This window comes from Dryas octopetala, chromosome 4 (assembly GCF_963921425.1).
Source record: "Dryas octopetala chromosome 4, drDryOcto1.1, whole genome shotgun sequence".
Classification (NCBI taxonomy): domain Eukaryota; kingdom Viridiplantae; phylum Streptophyta; class Magnoliopsida; order Rosales; family Rosaceae; genus Dryas; species Dryas octopetala.
The window spans coordinates 4,327,254-4,344,973 of NC_141369.1; the positions used below are offsets into that span (position 1 = coordinate 4,327,254).

General features: G+C 40.9%; 1 long non-coding RNA gene, 1 other non-coding gene and 1 pseudogene across 2 annotated transcripts; 1 reads left to right on the top strand and 2 right to left on the bottom strand.

The window, feature by feature from the left end:
• Window positions 1-1,430: 1,430 nt before the first annotated feature.
• LOC147286257 (uncharacterized) lies at window positions 1,431-7,685 on the bottom strand (annotated as a pseudogene).
• LOC147286258 (small nucleolar RNA R71) lies at window positions 6,237-6,340 on the top strand. The gene has a single exon (XR_015122157.1). It is a non-coding gene; the product is annotated as a small nucleolar RNA R71 (small nucleolar RNA).
• Window positions 7,686-12,200: 4,515 nt separating the features above from the next.
• LOC147286259 (uncharacterized) lies at window positions 12,201-14,370 on the bottom strand. Its single transcript, XR_015121634.1, has 3 exons — window positions 14,121-14,370; window positions 13,361-13,418; window positions 12,201-12,263 (listed from the first exon to the last, which is right to left on the bottom strand). It is a non-coding gene; the product is annotated as an uncharacterized LOC147286259 (long non-coding RNA).
• Window positions 14,371-17,720: the final 3,350 nt, after the last annotated feature.

Genomic DNA, 17,720 nt, shown 5'->3' on the forward strand with positions numbered 1-17,720 from the left:
TATGTAAGAATGAAAGCACAAGTGAAAGAATAATGATCTCATGAAAGATACCAAATACCTGAAATCAAATCAAAATACAATATGCTTCCATCCCATCTAATCTCCACATTAAGACTACACTTCACCTAAGATCATATAGGACTTTACATATGGGTTGTAATGGGGCTAATGGTGAAGGGTTTTAACAAGAAAGGTATGGAAAACACAAAGACTTAAGGGAACCATAGAGAATCAGATTTTACGGTGTCATTTCATTCTTATACACTTTGGCGACTCGGCTTGCATCCTTGAATTTGCACACTTGTAATACACATGCCTACCCTTTTCACTTTTCACTTTTCTTTTTCTCTTTTTTTTTTTCCTCCTTTTTTTCTTTTTAGTTTTGTTCTATTTTCTTTTGGGCATTGCAACATATTCAATTCCTTTTCTTTTCTTTTTCACATTATTTTCAAGCCTTGCGCACAAATGAACAATTATCATAAACCAGTTCTTTACAATCCCTTAAGTATGGGTAGATACGCACAATGGAAGGGTACTTCCCCCAAACTAGGGGTTGGCACGGGTAACATGGTTAAGAAACAAAAAGGCTGACAAGGCTCAACAAGGCAACTAGGGGTATAAATGAACACAAAAAGGATGGCTAGAATGGCACAAACGAGACAAAGAAGGCCTAAATCATTTCCTAGGTTCCACGTAGTTACAACATGCTTCAATTAAATTGAGATGGAAGTTCTATCATTTGATTTAAAATGATGCACATTTCAAGCATTTGATCAAGTGAAAGATAATGAGATCATGCAAACTCTAGATATTCAATGAACGTATGGAGTATTAGCATATAACCCTCAAAACAGAAGAATTAAGGCTCGAATGTCACAAGGGGTATATAAGTTCACTAGAAGCCTAGATCATACAAGCATGCAATCATTTTCAGTCTAAACTATACCAGTATTGTAATCCACACAAAGATAGCTCAAACATGCTCAAAATGAGTTATATGTCAAAAGAATAATCAAAAGAACTAGTTTCATCAATTCGACCAAATTATGCAAGATCAAAGCATTTGCAATTCAACATAGTGGTGGACAGGAACCTAAAAGTCATATAAAAAATATATTTTTGGTATTTTTCAAAAATTTGAACGAAAATTTCAAAACCTAAACCTAAAACTCTTCCCCCAAACTTAAATGAAACATTGTCCTCAATGTTTCAAGCTAAGCATGCAATGAATCACTCAAGTTAGGAAGAAAGATACTCTAATGACCTAGAAACACACCACAACCAACAAAACAAACTAAAGGAGAGCACAAGGTTAAGAACTCCCTGATATCCATGCAAACAGCTATAGGGCAATGTTTCTTCTCTCCAAATATTGGGTTGCCTCCCAATCAGCGCTAAGTTTAGAGTCTTCAGCCAGACTGGGCAATACATCATGCTAATGGAACAGGATCCTCCAAGAGCAAGTTCTCTTCCGAACGCTCCATATTAGCCTTCAAGTAATGCTTAAGCCGATGACCATTCACCTTGAATGTATTCTTTGTCTTTGTATTGCAGACCTCGACTGCACCATGAGGGTAAACATTAGTAACAGTGAATGGACCATACCATCGAGAACGAAGTTTACCTGGAAAGAGTCTGAGGCGAGAATTGTAAAGCAAGACTTTCTGACCCACTTCAAAATGTTTCCTCAAAATGGCCTTGTCATGGTAGGCCTTAGTCTTGTCTTTGTAAATCCTAGAACTCTCATAAGCCTCATTCCTGAGTTCTTCCAACTCACTCAATTGTAGCTTCCTATGCTCACCTGCCTCATTCATCTTAAAATTGAAATGTTTAATAGCCCAATATGCTTTATGCTCTAATTCTACAGGTAAATGACATGGCTTACCAAAAACCAACCTGTATGGGGACATACCAATGGGAGTCTTATACGCTGTACGATAAGCCCATAGAGCATCTAAGAGACGATCTGACCAATCTTTCAGGGAGGGGCTCACAGTCTTCTCCAAAATTTGCTTAATTTCCCTATTACAGATCTCAGCCTGTCCACTCGTCTGGGGGTGATAAGGTGTAGAAACCTTATGCTTGATACCATATTTGCTCAGCAAGGCCGCAAATAACATGTTGTTGAAGTGAGATCCTCCATCACTAATAATAGCTCTGGGAGCGCCAAATCTTGCAAAAATATGATCCTTAAGAAATCTAAGGACAACTCTAGAATCATTAGTCTTGGATGGAATTGCTTCCACCCATTTCGACACATAATCAACCGCAAGCAAAATATATAAATACCCCTTGGAAGAGGGAAAATGACCCATGAAATCAATGCCCCAGACATCAAAAATCTCAACAATAAGAATGGGATTAAGAGGCATTTGATTTCGGGAAGAAATGTTACCCAACTTTTGGCACCTATCACAAGTGGTGCAGAATGTATAAGCATCCTTGAACAGACTAGGCCAGTAAAAACCACACTGCAACACTTTTAGAGCCGTCTTCTTTGCTCCACCATGTCCTCCACATGCATCAGAATGACAAAAAGTTAGTATAGACTGAAACTCAGATTCTGGCACACACCTTCTGATGATCTGGTCGGGGCACCACTTAAACAGATATGGATCATCCCATATATAATACTTAGCCGTGCTGATGAGCTTCTCCTTTTGAGCTCTCTGTATGTCACCTGGAAGTTCTCCTGTAACAATATAATTAACAATATCAGAGTACCAAGGAACATAAACAGACAATGAGAACAATTGCTCATCTGGGAAACGCTCATTCAGAGGGAGGATGTCCTCCTCTGCAGTAGAACTGTGCACCAATCGGCTAAGGTGATCCGCCACCACATTCTCTGAGCCCTTCTTATCCTTGATCTCTAGGTCAAACTCCTGGAGCAACAAAATCCATCTAATCAGCCTGGGCTTCGCATCTTTCTTCTGTAGAAGGTACCTAAGTGCTGCATGATCAGAAAACACAATCACTTTAGTTCCAATCAGATATGACCTAAATTTTTCTAAAGCAAAAATGACAGCCAAAAGCTTCTTCTCTGTGGTGGAATAATTCAGCTGGGCATCATTGAGAGTCCGACTGGCATAGTAGATAACATGTGGTATCTTGTTCACTCTCTGCCCTAACACAGCTCCCACAGCATAATCAGAAGCATCGCACATCAGCTCAAATGGCAAACTCAAATCAGGAGGCATAATGACTGGAGCTGATGTGAGAAGAGTTTTCAATCTGTTAAATGTGGCTAGACATTCCTCATTGAATTCAAACGGCACCTCCTTGGCCAACAATCTACTCAAAGGCCGAGCTATCTGGGAAAAATCCTTAATGAACCGCCTGTAAAAACCTGCATGACCAAGAAACGATCTCACATCTTTAACTGTCAAAGGTGGTGGAAGATTACTTACCAGATCAACCTTGGCCTTATCCACCTCTATCCCTCTACTAGATATGACATGGCCAAGAACAATACCCTGTTGTACCATAAAATGGCACTTCTCCCAATTCAAAACCAAATTGCATTCCTGACATCTTTCTAAAACCAAAGCAAGATTATGGAGGCATTTATCATAAGAAGAACCAAATACACTAAAGTCATCCATAAATACCTCTATTATATGCTCCACCATATCGGAAAAATGCTCATCATGCATCGCTGAAAAGTACCTGGAGCGTTGTACAAACCAAAGGGCATGCGCCTGTAGGCAAAAGTGCCATAGGGACAGGTAAATGTCGTCTTCTCCTGGTCCTCTGGGGCTATAGCTATCTGGTTGTAGCCTGAATACCCGTCTAGAAAGCAATAATGGCTATGACCTGCAAGACGTTCCAACATCTGATCAATAAAAGGTAATGGAAAATGGTCTTTCCGAGTACCTGAGTTAAGTTTCCTGTAGTCTATGCAGACACGCCACCCTGTCTGTACTCGAGTTGGCACCAGCTCATTTGCATCATTTCTAACCACTGTAACACCAGACTTCTTAGGAACCACCTGCACCGGACTCACCCATTTGCTGTCTGATATTGGATAAATAATACCCACATCTAGCAACTTCAGCACCTCCTTCAGCACAACTTCCTTCATCACTGGGTTGAGTCTACGCTGAGCATCTCTAGTCGGCTTGGCTCCATCCTCCAACAATATCCTGTGCATACACCTCGAGGGACTGATTCCCTTGATATCTGCAATACTCCACCCAATCGCTGTTTTGTGCTCTCTCAGCACTCGCAACAATTTCTCTTCTTGCTCTGCATTGAGGTTGGAAGCAATGATCACAGGTAATGTGCTTCCCTCACCCAAATAAGCATACTTCAGATGCTCAGGCAAATCCTTCAACTCTAGCTTAGGTGCTTGCAACACAGAGGGTACAAGTTTTGTATCAGAAACAGGTAAAGGCTCAAAAGCATAAATATACATACCTGAACAGTGGGGTACGGCCTCTAAGTGAGCCAAAATGCTCTCAACCTGCTCATCCTCTTGCACAGCCATAGGGCTATGAATCAAAGCCCTATTCAATGGATCACTGCTACAAGTCACATTAAACACCTGTTGACAAACCAAATCCATAACATCCACCCTAAAGCACTCATGCTCATCACTGGGTAGTTTGAGTGCCTCAAACACTCTGAACTCAATGGTCTGTCCCTGCACATTCATAGTTAGTGTACCCTGTTGAACATCAATTTTTGTACCTGAAGTGGCCATAAAGGGACGACCAAGTATCAAGGGTAACTGTGCCTCATACATGGGTACGGCCTCCATTTCCAAAACTAGGAAATCAGCCGGCAATATCAATCCATCTACTCTCACAAGTACATCCTCCAAAATTCCTCTGGGGTACTTAACTGATCTATCAGCTAACTGGATACTCACAGATGTCGCTTTCAGCTCACCTAAATTCAGAGTCTCATACACAGAAAATGGCATTAAATTCACAGAAGCACCTAAATCAAGGAGAGCTTTCTCAAACCTACAATCCCCAATGATACAAGGGATAGTGAAGCTGCCTGGGTCCTTGAGCTTGGGAGGTAGCTTCCTCTGAAGCACTGCTGAAACCTCCTCAGAGACCTTCACTGTCTCGAATTCCTTGAACCTCCTCTTGTTCGTGCACAAGTCCTTGAGGAACTTTGCATACCTGGGCACTTGCTTAATCGCATTTAGAAGGGGAATATTGATCTCCACCTTCCTGAATATCTCCATAACACCCTTCAGAGGGTCCTCTTTCTTAGCCTTCTGCAACCTACTAGGAAAAGGAGCATGTATAGAAATCAACTTAGAAGGGTCAGATTGTACTTGAGGTAAGGGAAAACCTTTGGGAGCTACCACATGGTTGCCTGAAGATGGCACAGAAGAGTCTAAGGTACCCTTAACAGGTTCGGCTATGATCTCAGGGGCATCTTCTGGCTCGACACCTTCCTCAACAACTGCTTCCTCTTCTTTCCCAACTATCTTACCCCCTCTGAGAGTAATTGCATTCACCTGCTCATTGTTCTTAGGGTTAATGATCACTTGCCCTGGAAGTCTCCCTGGCTCTCTCAGATTCAGTGCAGTAGCTAACTGGCCCATTTGTTGCTCAAGATTCGCAATGGCCCTATCAGTCTTTTGCATATGTGTCTCTGACTTCTGAATGAAAGACTGTGTGCTCTGAGCCATGGATGCAATCAAATCTTCCAAGGACTTCTTCTGAGGCTGTTGTTGTTGATAACCTTGATGTGCCTGATGTTGTGGAAATGAACCTTGAGGCTGCTGTTGATTCTGGTTATTACTCCACCTGAAATTGGGATGATTCCGCCACCCTGGATTGTAAGTAGGAGAGAATGGATCATTCATGGGCCTCTGATTATATGAATTCAGTATGTTGGCCTGTTCTTGCACAAACTCAGGGAAATCGGCACCATGAGGGCAAGAAATCGTTTCATGTCTAGGTGTAGCACAAATGGCGCAAACCTCCAATGATGGAGCTCTCTGATTTAGGGCAAGTATGACATCCATTTTGCGTTCCAGCCGAGTGATCTGCGCATTAGATGCAAAATTATTAGAAGCATTAACCTCATTAACTCCAGCGCACTTACCTCTAGTATCAGAATGCATTGTTTCCCTTGCCATCTCTTCATAGAGGTCAGAGGCCTCCTGGGCTGTCTTATTCCTGATAGAACCACCTGAAAAATTAATCACAGCATTCCTACTCGCAGGGGTTAGTCCTTTATAAAATATTCGCATTAACAAGTTTAAAGGAAGTCCATGATGTGGACATTGAAGTAGCAATGTATTAAAACGCTCCCAAGCCTCTGAGAATGACTCATCTTGTTGAGAAAACTGCATAATCTTATCTCTCAGCATATCCGTCTTTTGAGATGAAAAGAACTTTTCTAAGAACTTCTTCTCAATTTCATCCCAAGTCCTCAATGATCCAGGTTTCAAAGAATTCAGCCAGAACTTAGCTTTATCCTTCAAAGTATAAGGGAACACCCTCATCTTAAGTTGATTCTCATTCACTCCTGTCAAGGGCAAAAAGCTCACAGCATTAAATATATCTTTAAGGTGAGTTAGCGGATCTTCACTAGGTAAACCATGAAAAGAGGGTAGCATATTAAAATGAGAAGATTTGAGCTCATAATTTCTTGCAGCAGGTGGCAAGGCAATGCTCGAAGGGGAAGCAGGGATGGTCGGGATGTCTAGATCCCCCATGTGTTCCACGTTGTCTATCTCGGCCATAACTTTTTCAAATTGGTGAGAGTTTGATGAAGATGTAGGAGACGGTGTAGGGGATGGCAAAGGTAGGCGTGCTGCTGCTCGCACTTGTTCCGCCTTACTCCTTTCACAAAAGAATCTTATTCGGGCTAATCTCTCATCCAAATGAGTGTCGTCAATTGGCTTGTTAGGATCTGGCTGGGACATGCACAAGTACCTACAAAATAAGAAACAAACAAATTAGAACCACAATTAAACAATAAGAAAGAAAAGTAATTTTCGGATTTTTATTTATTTATTTTTTTTTGAAATCGATAAACTAAGTAATTAAACAAATACGAAAATCAGAAAATTAAAACAAGTTAAAAACGAAAAACTGAACACAATCCTACAACTATGACACACGACACACGAACAAAGACAAAGGGAAAAGTAAATTAATAAAAAGAAAACAGTAAATAATCACTAAATAAAAACACTAAAAGAGTGCACTAAGATTGTCACAAAGATCAAAACTAGTCCCCGGCAACGGCGCCAAAAACTGTTCGTTTTAAATTTAAATACTCGCAGTGCACGAATCTATATATAATATAGATGGCAAGCAAGGTCGATCCCACGAGGACTATTGTTGATCTTTAAATGATAATCCGAATGCTAAAAAGAAACAAGAAAACAAGACACGAGTGGCTGCCCAAGTTTTCACGCCTAGGGCAGCTGCTCACTTGAAGTAAAACACACGCACACACACACGAATGGGAGGGAGTTTGTATGACTTGAAAACAGCAAATTAAACCTAACCAAAAACTAAGATGCGCAACTAGCAAATAGTATGAAACAGCAAGTTATCTTGTGAAAATAGATGGATGATGATACTAGGACTCTAGAACTCTACCACTAGACCTCATATTCAATGTCATGGTGCAATTTCTGAAACCTTTAATTCCTATTGATGAATGCATTCGCATATTCACCTATGGCATAGCATGAAAGGCATGATTCCCCAAATGTACAAAATAGTGCATGGCATTTACCCTAGTTTGGTACCCTAAATGCAACCTAGGCATGGCATCTACCTAAGAATGCAGCAAGGTCCATTAACACACAAATGAGATTATGAATGCAAATAAAACCCTAAGGCATGGCGTCTACCTTAGATGTTTTATTATTGATTTCACACAATTAGAATTCAGCCAATTACTAAATCCTAAGTTGTTTATCACTTGTATTAGGGGCTGATTGGTTGTCCTCACCCTAAATTGATTAAATTCTAGATGCAATAACCCTAAGTGATCAATCAAGGATTAAAAACACATAGAGAACAATGATAAAAGTGAAATCAAAATCATCAAATCCATGGAATTAAACAAACAGCAATTACATCACCAATCCACTGAATATTCGGCCTAGGGCTGAATCCTAGGCCCTAGAAAACGTGATTAGTTCATGCTAGAAAACAAGAACAGCCACGTAATCATGTTTTTCATCTAACAATTACAAGAAAAGAAGAAGAAGAAGAGAAAACACCCCAAGGAGAGCTCACGCCTCCAGCAGCCCCTCTCTCTCTATTTTCTGATTTTTTCCAAGTGTGTCCACTTCTAAAATGATAGAAAGAGATGTATATATAAGGGTGTGCAGCAGCTAGGGTTTTGGGAAGGAAGGATGTGCGGCAGCTAGGGTTTCCAAGCTAGGAAGATGCGGCATGGGCTTGGCTTCTTGGGCTTAAGTGACTTGCGCAAGGCCCTAGGGTTTCTCCCTCTCTTTTGCGCAAGGTGCAGCTGACTTCTATGGGCTTGGTGTAGCTGATTTCCTCCCCCTTGAGCCTCCAATAAATCAGGAATTAAAATGAAATAAATAAGGTAATATCAAATATTATTTTTAGAGCCCAATTAGGGAAGGAGAGCCTTGCAAGGTGCGGCCAGCCCTTCTCTCTTAGCACACACGCCACTTCCTATGTGGTTTGGGCTGGGCTTCCATTTCTTCATGCTCTTGGACCCTCTCTTGATCTTGGGTTTCCCTTTAAACAACACATATTCTTTTAAGCTCAAAAGAGGCTGATTTGCATCCATTTAATTCCTATGGGCTTTCCACCTACAAAAGAGAAAAACACAAATAAATAACATAAAATATAGGGACTAAGTACTAAATACATGAAGATAGAGGGCCTAAAATGCAAACATTTAAGGACCCAACACCCCTATCTCTCTGAATTCTGAAAATATAAAAATATGGGAACCCTAAACAATGAGAGAATAGGATATATTTATAGAGGTGAGGTGAGGATTCCTTGGGAGGCAAGGAGAAGACAAGGTGCGTGTTGGGTCCTTAAATGTGTGCATTTTAGGCCCTCTATATTTATGTATTTAGTACTTAGTCTCTATATTTTGTGTTATTTATTTGTGTTTCTCTCTTTTGTAGGTGGAAAGCCCATAGGTAACAAATGGATGCAAATCAGCCCATTTTGAGCTTAAATGAGTATTTGCTGTTTGAAGAGAAGCCCAAGACCAAGAGAGGGTCCAAGAGCATGAAAGAAGTAGAAGCCCAGCCCAAACCATAAGAGAAGTGGCGTGTGTGCTAAGTGAAAGGCTGGCCGCACCTTGCAAAGATTATCCTTCCTAATTTGGCTCTAAAAAAATCAGATTTTTAATTACCTTATTTATCTCCTTTTAAATTCTGATTTATTGGAGGCTTATTAAGGGAGGAAATCAGCTACATGTAAGTCTATAGGGATCAGCCACACTTACCTATTTAAACCAAACTCTTGCTGAGTTCTAGGGTTCCCAGACTTGGAGAAAAAAATCAGAAAAAGAGAGAGAGGGGCTGTAGCTTGGAGGCGTGAGCTCTCCTAGGGTTTTGGCTTTTCTTCTTCTCTTTTCTTGTAATTTTGAGATGAAAAACATGATTTCTTTGATGTTCTTGTTTTCCAGCATGAACTAATCACGTTTTCTAGGGCCTAGGGTTCAGCCCTAGGCCGAATATTCAATGGATTGGTGATGTAGTTGCTGTTTGTTTAATTCCATGGATTTGATGATTTTGATTTCACCTTTATCATTGTTCTCTATGTGTTTTTAATCCTTGATTATCACCTAGGGTTATTGCATCTAGAATTTAATCAATTTAGGGTGAGGACAACCAATCAGCCCCTAATACAAGTGATAAACAACTTAGGATTTAGTAATTGGCTGAATTCTAATTGTGTGAAATCAATACTAAAGCACCTAAGATAGACGTCATGCCTTAGGGTTTTATTTGCATTCATAATCTCATTTGTGTGTTAATGGACCTTGCTGCATTCTTAGGTAGACGCCATGCCTAGGTTGCATTTAGGGTACCAAACTAGGGTAGACGCCATGCACTAGTTTGTACATTTGGGGAATCATGCATTTCATGCTATGCCATAGGTGAATATGCGAATGCATTCATCAATAGGAATTAAAGGTTTCAGAAATTGCACCATGACATTGAATATGAGGTCTAGTGGTAAAGTCCTAGAGTCCTAGTATCATCATCCATCTATTTTCACAAGATAACTTGCTGTTTTCATACTCTCTGTTAGTTGCGCATCTTAGTCTTTAAAGTAGGTTTAATTTGTTGCTTTCAAGTCATACAAACCCCCTCCAACTCGTGTGTGCGTGTGTGTGTTTCATTTCAGTAAGTAGCTGCCCTAGGCATGACAACTTGGGCAGCCACTTGTGTCTTATTTTCTTGTTTTTTTTAGCATTGGGATTATCATTTAAAGATCATCAATAGTCCTCATGGGATCGACCTTGCTTGCCATCTATATTATATATAGATTCGTGCACTGCGAGTATTAAAATATAATGAACAGTGCAGCTAGGGTTTCATTAACAGAACATGGGCTTAAGTGAATTTCTTGCTCCTTAAGACTTCTAATTTTCTGCCAAAAGTGGGCCTTAAAAGAACATGGGTTTAAGTGAATTTCTTGCTCCTTAAGACTTCTAATTTTCTGCCAAAAGTGGGCCTTGGGCTGATTTGGGCTCTTTTTGGGTGTAACTTATTTTCAGCTCGCGGAACTGCTGCGCTACCTCCACTAAAATGACCATATCTTGACCATATCTTGTGACTCCTAGTCTCATCAGGACTCCTTTTCCAAGTAGGATTAGGTTTCCTAGTTCAACCGGGAATTCTGGCTCCAGTTAGGATTTCTCATTTCTAGCTTGACAATGATGGTTCTGGGCTTGATGTTTCCTCTTGTGACTAGGAATCCTCATTTGACTAGGATTTCTGCTCATTTCCTAGTTTGACCAGGAAATGTCCCAAAACGGCTCCATTTGCTCCTATTTCCTATTTTTGCTTCATTAGACCTAAAAACACCAAAACAAGATAACAGGCACCAAAGTATCGAGTTCTAACACTCTAGGTTAGGGAGTTAGTATCATAAAATAACGTAAAATGAACACTTATCACTTCTGTAACATATAACAAAAAAATCACATAAAACAGACAATTCACTCACGGTACTCTACAATACAATCCGATAAGTTTCACTCACCGTGTAATCATGTAAAAAGGGAGACCAAGGGTTTTGGGTTTCGGGGCTTTTCTGGGTTGAACGGAGACCAGGGGGAGGAAGAGGGAGGGACGGCAAGCTCGTCAGGGCTTTGACCTCTGGTAGCCGTCGCCAGACGCGCCCTCACGCGTCGGTGATGGCGGCGACTGCACAGTGCAGCGAGAGAGAGTGAAACGCGGGGAGAGAGAGAACCGAGGAGAGAGGAGAGAGAAATAAGGAGAGAGAGAGAGAGAGAGAGAGAGAGAGAGAGGTTTCTGAATTTTTGGGTTTTAAAACTCATTTTTATAAAAATGATAAGTTTTCCCTTTACTTCAAATGCCAGTAACTCTCAAACCGTAACTCCGATTTACGCGTGTTTCATGTCTACGAACTCGTGGACTAAAAACCTTTCCAACGGGCTCAAAGTCAAAACCAAAAGCCCAATAGAATAAAAAGTCAACTTTCGGGTCAAGCCCAATTTAAAACAAAATTAAAAATTAAATCCAAAACACTTTATTTCTTAAATAAAGTCCCAAAATCCTTAAAATAAATTCTCAAAATATTTAAAATAAATCTTTGAAAAATACGGGGTCTCACATGGTCAAAGTCAACTCTATCAAGTCAAGGTTCCAGAAGCTTCTAGAAGGTGGTGGACATCCATAAAATTAAATGGAGGGAAGAAATGTGACAGGACCGCCCCCGGATTCCACCCTGAAACCCGGAGAGGTCCTGCGGGAATCCAAAATCAGGGAAAAATCCTACCGAAAATTCGGCAGAACCTCCCCTGAAAATGGACTAACCCAGAAATTTCAAACCTGTTAAAAAGCACTTCTATACAGCAACCACCTCTACCACAACCAAATAGGGTCTCAGACCCAACAATTCCACAGAAATCCAACTTAAAATTTGTAGAGTGGTTATCAGAGCTACTAATCTTATTACAGTAATTATTACATTTAAGGATAGGAACTTCTAAAATGGTAATGAATCCCTACAAGATCCGGGGCAGAAAATGGATGTGATTTGCCTCGACGCGTTTGGCTCGACCTCCACCAATGCTACTACCTGGGGGACAATTTAAGACAAAACGAGAAAACGGTGAGATAGGCAGTGAGTGGACACTTAAATGGAAATGAAATCAAGTCTAAATATTTTTAACTCTAAAACCTCACATCGCTCTTTGAACACCCCCAGTTTTAAAATCATTTTCAGGCTTAAGAGTATTGTAAAACTAAACCAAAGCACCAACTCTTTATCGAATAAAACTTCAAACATTAAAAATTCTGAGTAGTTATAAATTTAAAATAAAATATCGAAATAAAACTATATAATACATTTATAATAAAATAATTTAAACTGAAAACTTCTTTCTCAAACCACTCTCAACATACTGAAAAAAATTTATGAAACTGCTCAACTGAAAACGTCATACTTAAAAACCTTTTGCTGCCTTAAACTCATCACTTAAAATACTTAACAGTTGAAAACACACACCAGTCAGATACCCATAAAATCTGTCATACATGCGCAGAGCCGAGGATCTGTCATACGCATGCAGAGCCATAAATAATCTGTCATACATGCGCAGAGCCGAGAATCTGTCATACGCATGCAGAGCCACAAATTATCTGTCGTACGTGCACGCAGAGCGGCCCCCAAAGGGCGAAGCATCCCGACACACGGCCCAAAGCCTATATGTGCATCGTGATGGGTCCCAAAGACCTATTAAATCTGATAACCTGGAGGGTACTGCAAAGGTGGTTTGAAAACCATTTTTAATATTTCAATGCCACGCAAAATAATTTCTTAAAAATGAAAAGTCCCAATGAGATTCTCACACCTTTTGCTATCAACTCAAGGCTTTCTCAAAACTTTGAAATCAATTTCCTTTCTACAAATTCTTGTATAAATCACGTTTGAAATCGTATATCTCTATCGACTCTTAAAACCACATTTATTCGTCAATTTCGTATGAAAAATCATTTAATAAAACTTAAAAGTAAGAACATTAGTCAAACTAACGGAAATGTAAACTTTGAAAATCATAATCACTTATAACAAATTCAACCCCAAATTATTTTAACTCAAATAAAACTCGGGATAAGCAAATAAATTCAATCATAAAGTAAATAAAAATGTTTTTAAAACAAAAGTCCACTCACAGTGAGAAAATCTAATGTCGATCCTCCGCCGGATCGTCGCGAACCCCGGTCGTCTCGCCTATAAAATAAACAAAAACATAGATTAGTCTCGGTTCTACGACGTTTAAAAAAAAGAGTGTGTGTGGAGTCTAACGTCCCACTCGACTTCGTTCCTACGCGATTGGTTTACGATCTACACGAATTGACCAATAACACTTCCACAAATGCCCCTACGGTTTCCCGGTTCAACCTAACCACAATCACTATGACTATTAACGATGACCCAATCAACCAATTATCATAAATACTCTAAAATTATGAAATATCAGTGGGGGTTTCGAAATCATAGAGGTTGCTGCCCAATGTGGCTGTTTCAAGCCCAAAACTTAACTAAATATACAAAAATTTCTCAATCTTCATATACATTCACATCTAACATCCAATTTCGGTTTTCCTAAACATGAGATTGTCCAAACCACACCAAAATTACCCCAAGACTGAGCCAATCCTCAGCAAACCCGAAATGGGTTCCAACTTGTAAATCAAACTTCCCAAACTCAAATGTCTCTAAATTATTCTAAATTTCAGGTTCTAGATGACCAATGGGTATTTTAGGGATGTAAATCATCTCAGAAAACAAAGAGAAAAGCCATCAATTTGAAATCTACATAGGAACCCGAAATGGCCCTTCAATCCTCCAAAAATCCAATTTCCAAATGCTCAAATTGGTCAAGACAGAGTAAGGAGAATTAAAGCCTAGAAAAAATGGAGGAAAACCCACCTGGTATGGAGGTGATTGGCGCCGGAAAACTGGTCGGAGAAGGGAGAGAAGCCGGCGACCAGTGGAGCTCTTCTGACAGCAACCGCGCGCAGGGGGTGACTGGGTTGGCTGAAGGAGTGGCCAGGAGAGATGGTCGGCGTCGGGAAGGCTCGCCGGAGGTCTCAGGTGGCCGGAATGGCCGGCGGCGTGGGTTTTTGGGTGGCTGGGTGCAGAGGTTGGGTGCGCACAGAGAAAGGGGAGAGAGAGAAAACACGAGGAGAGAGAGAGAATAAGCTCGGGGAAGCTGGTCGGCGCTGGGGGGTGTTTGCCGGAGCCAGGGGCTGGCCGGTGATGGTGAGTGGGGGTGGCTGGGTGGTGCGCGCAGGGGAGAGGGTGCGGAGGAGAGGGAAAACCGAGAGAGAGAGTGCGGGGAGAGAGAATAAATAGAGGGAGAGAGAGTTCTAGGGAGAGAAATTTCTAGAAAAATCTAGAGAGAGAGAGGAAATCTGATTTTTAAAACCCACTTTTATAAATTTACAACATTGCCCCTCACTTTAAACGCCTATAACTTTCAAACCGTAACTCAGATCGAAGCGTGCTACGTGTCTATGAAATCGTGGGATCGAAACCTATCTAACGGACCCAAAGTCAAAATCGAAAACCCATTCATTTTAAAAGTCAACTTTTGGTCATGCTTAAATTAAAACAAAAATAAATAAATCAAAACTCTTTATTTTCCAAATAAATCTCAAAATCTTTAAAATACAATTCCACATCCTTTAAAAAACATCTCTTTAAAGAAAACATAGTTAAATAAAAATTTAAATTTCTAGTGAAAATTTGGGTCGGGTTGTTACAACCTTCCCCCCTTAAAAAATTTCGTCCTCGAAATTTAGTTGAAATCTTTAATTTAAGTAAATTGTAGTTGCAAACTTCTTATCGCCCATCAAATCAAACCTCCTTTCAGCAACCATATATTAAAATATGCGTGAATTTAGTAAGGATATTTAAACTTAGGAAATCGCTCCACAACGAACCTAAATAAATTTAGTAAGCCTCAAAAAGAAAAACTTGAAAATGTGGTGGAAACGGCAAACTCTAGATAAAGTTTTCAAGAATAAAATCATTACGAAGTAAATCAATTTAAAACCTTCAAATCGTTTGAAAACCACTCTAACCCACAAATCGAGGAAGTTTATCTCTTATCGACAATCGAAATGAGAATACGTGACACGCAAGAGTGTGTGTGTGTGTCCCAGAGTCTATCAAAAAATATTGCATTATGCCCAAAGATGGATAACGTACCCATGATGACATCTGGTGAAGTCAAAGCGTCCTGCTGCGTCATGGCGAAAACTCTGCCCTGGGCTTTGGGGCATCCTGGCTGACTCCTTTGCTGTCCTCCGCCTCTGCCAGCATGACTAGACTGAGCACCACTACTAGAAGTGGCAACCCCAGTTTGAACGACTCCGTGACTCTGACTCTGTGCCCCAAAAGTTTGTCCCTGATGCATGTCTGACCCTGAAGCTCTCCCATCGCCCTGTCGTAACATCGGACAATCCCTCCGAATGTGGCCCATCTGTCCGCACTGATAACACCCAGTACTACCCTTCTGACAAGGTCCTCTATGGAATCTACCACAACTGTGACATGGAGCATGTGAACTCCCACTAGTCTGACTCTGATGTCTACCCAAAAGTTCCATATTTCGGGCTGAACTACCCCCTGAAGGATGACTCGTGCTCTGACTGTACCCAGATCCTCCATTGCCACCAGAACTCTGTCTGTAACCTCTGAATCCTCCACTCCCAGAAGAACTAGAGCTGAAACTACCTCTCTTGGATGGTCCCTGACTAGGGTCACCCACAAAAGTACTCTGGTGAGGGCGACGTCTCGCCTCATTCCTATTCCGCTCCGCTAAAGATCTCTCCACCCTCATGGCAGCATCCCGCAATGAACTAAAGGTGGAGTGGTTAGCTGCAGTAACCACCGTGCGGATAGAGTCTCTCAGACCCTCCTCAAATCTCGAGCATCTATCCGCCTCGTCTGCCACAAGTGCTGGGCAAAACCTGGAAAGCTCAGTGAATTTCCTCTCATACTCTGCTACTGACATAGATCCCTGTCTAAGCCTCAGGAATTCGGCCCTCTTCCCATCACAATAAAACCGCGGATAGTACTTCTCGTAAAAGACTCTCCTAAATCTATCCCAAGTGATCTCTGCCGCGGTGAGTCCTAAACGCTCGGAATCCCACCAGTGATAAGCGTCACCCACTAGCAGGAAAGTAGCCAAGACTAACTTCCGATCATCGGGGCATCCCATAACCTCGAAGATCCTCTCGAGTTGTATCATCCACTCGTTAGCTACACTGGGATCCGAAGTACCTGAGAAATTCGAGGCCCCCAACTTACGAGCACGCTCAATGCTATACTCTCCCTCAGGAAAAGCCCTAGTGCGAACGGCAGTAGTCATCGCCTCGGCTAGCCTATCAATAGACTGCTCGAAACCTTGTGTCGTCTCATCGACACCCTCTGCTACCCTATGGTGGGTCCCCGGTGGTCGGCCACGTCGTCGAGGAGGCATAATACCTATAAGAAAACCAAACTCTTATTAATAATGGGGATGCACATTCAGTGCAGAACTGAGGAATCTAAAACCTAATGCTCAGATACCAAGTTGACAGGACCGCCCCCGGATTCCACCCTGAAACCCGGAGAGGTCCTGCGGGAATCCAAAATCAGGAAAAAATCCTACCGAAAATTCGGCAGAACCTCCCCTGAAAATGGACTAACCCAGAAATTTCAAACCTGTTAAAAAGCACTTCTATACAGCAACCACCTCTACCACAACCAAATAGGGTCTCAGACCCAACAATTCCACAGAAATCCAACTTAAAATTTGTAGAGTGGTTATCAGAGCTACTAATCCTATTACAGTAATTATTACATTTAAGGATAGGAACTTCTAAAATGGTAATGAATCCCTACAAGATCCGGGGCAGAAAATGGATGTGATTTGCCTCGACGCGTTTGGCTCGACCTCCACCAATGCTACTACCTGGGGGACAATTTAAGACAAAACGAGAAAACGGTGAGATAGGCAGTGAGTGGACACTTAAATGGAAATGAAATCAAGTCTAAATATTTTTAACTCTAAAACCTCACATCGCTCTTTGAACACCCCCAGTTTTAAAATCATTTTCAGGCTTAAGAGTATTGTAAAACTAAACCAAAGCACCAACTCTTTATCGAATAAAACTTCAAACATTAAAAATTCTGAGTAGTTATAAATTTAAAATAAAATATCGAAATAAAACTATATAATACATTTATAATAAAATAATTTAAACTGAAAACTTCTTTCTCAAACCACTCTCAACATACTGAAAAAAATTTATGAAACTGCTCAACTGAAAACGTCATACTTAAAAACCTTTTGCTGCCTTAAACTCATCACTTAAAATACTTAACAGTTGAAAACACACACCAGTCAGATACCCATAAAATCTGTCATACATGCGCAGAGCCGAGGATCTGTCATACGCATGCAGAGCCATAAATAATCTGTCATACATGCGCAGAGCCGAGAATCTGTCATACGCATGCAGAGCCACAAATTATCTG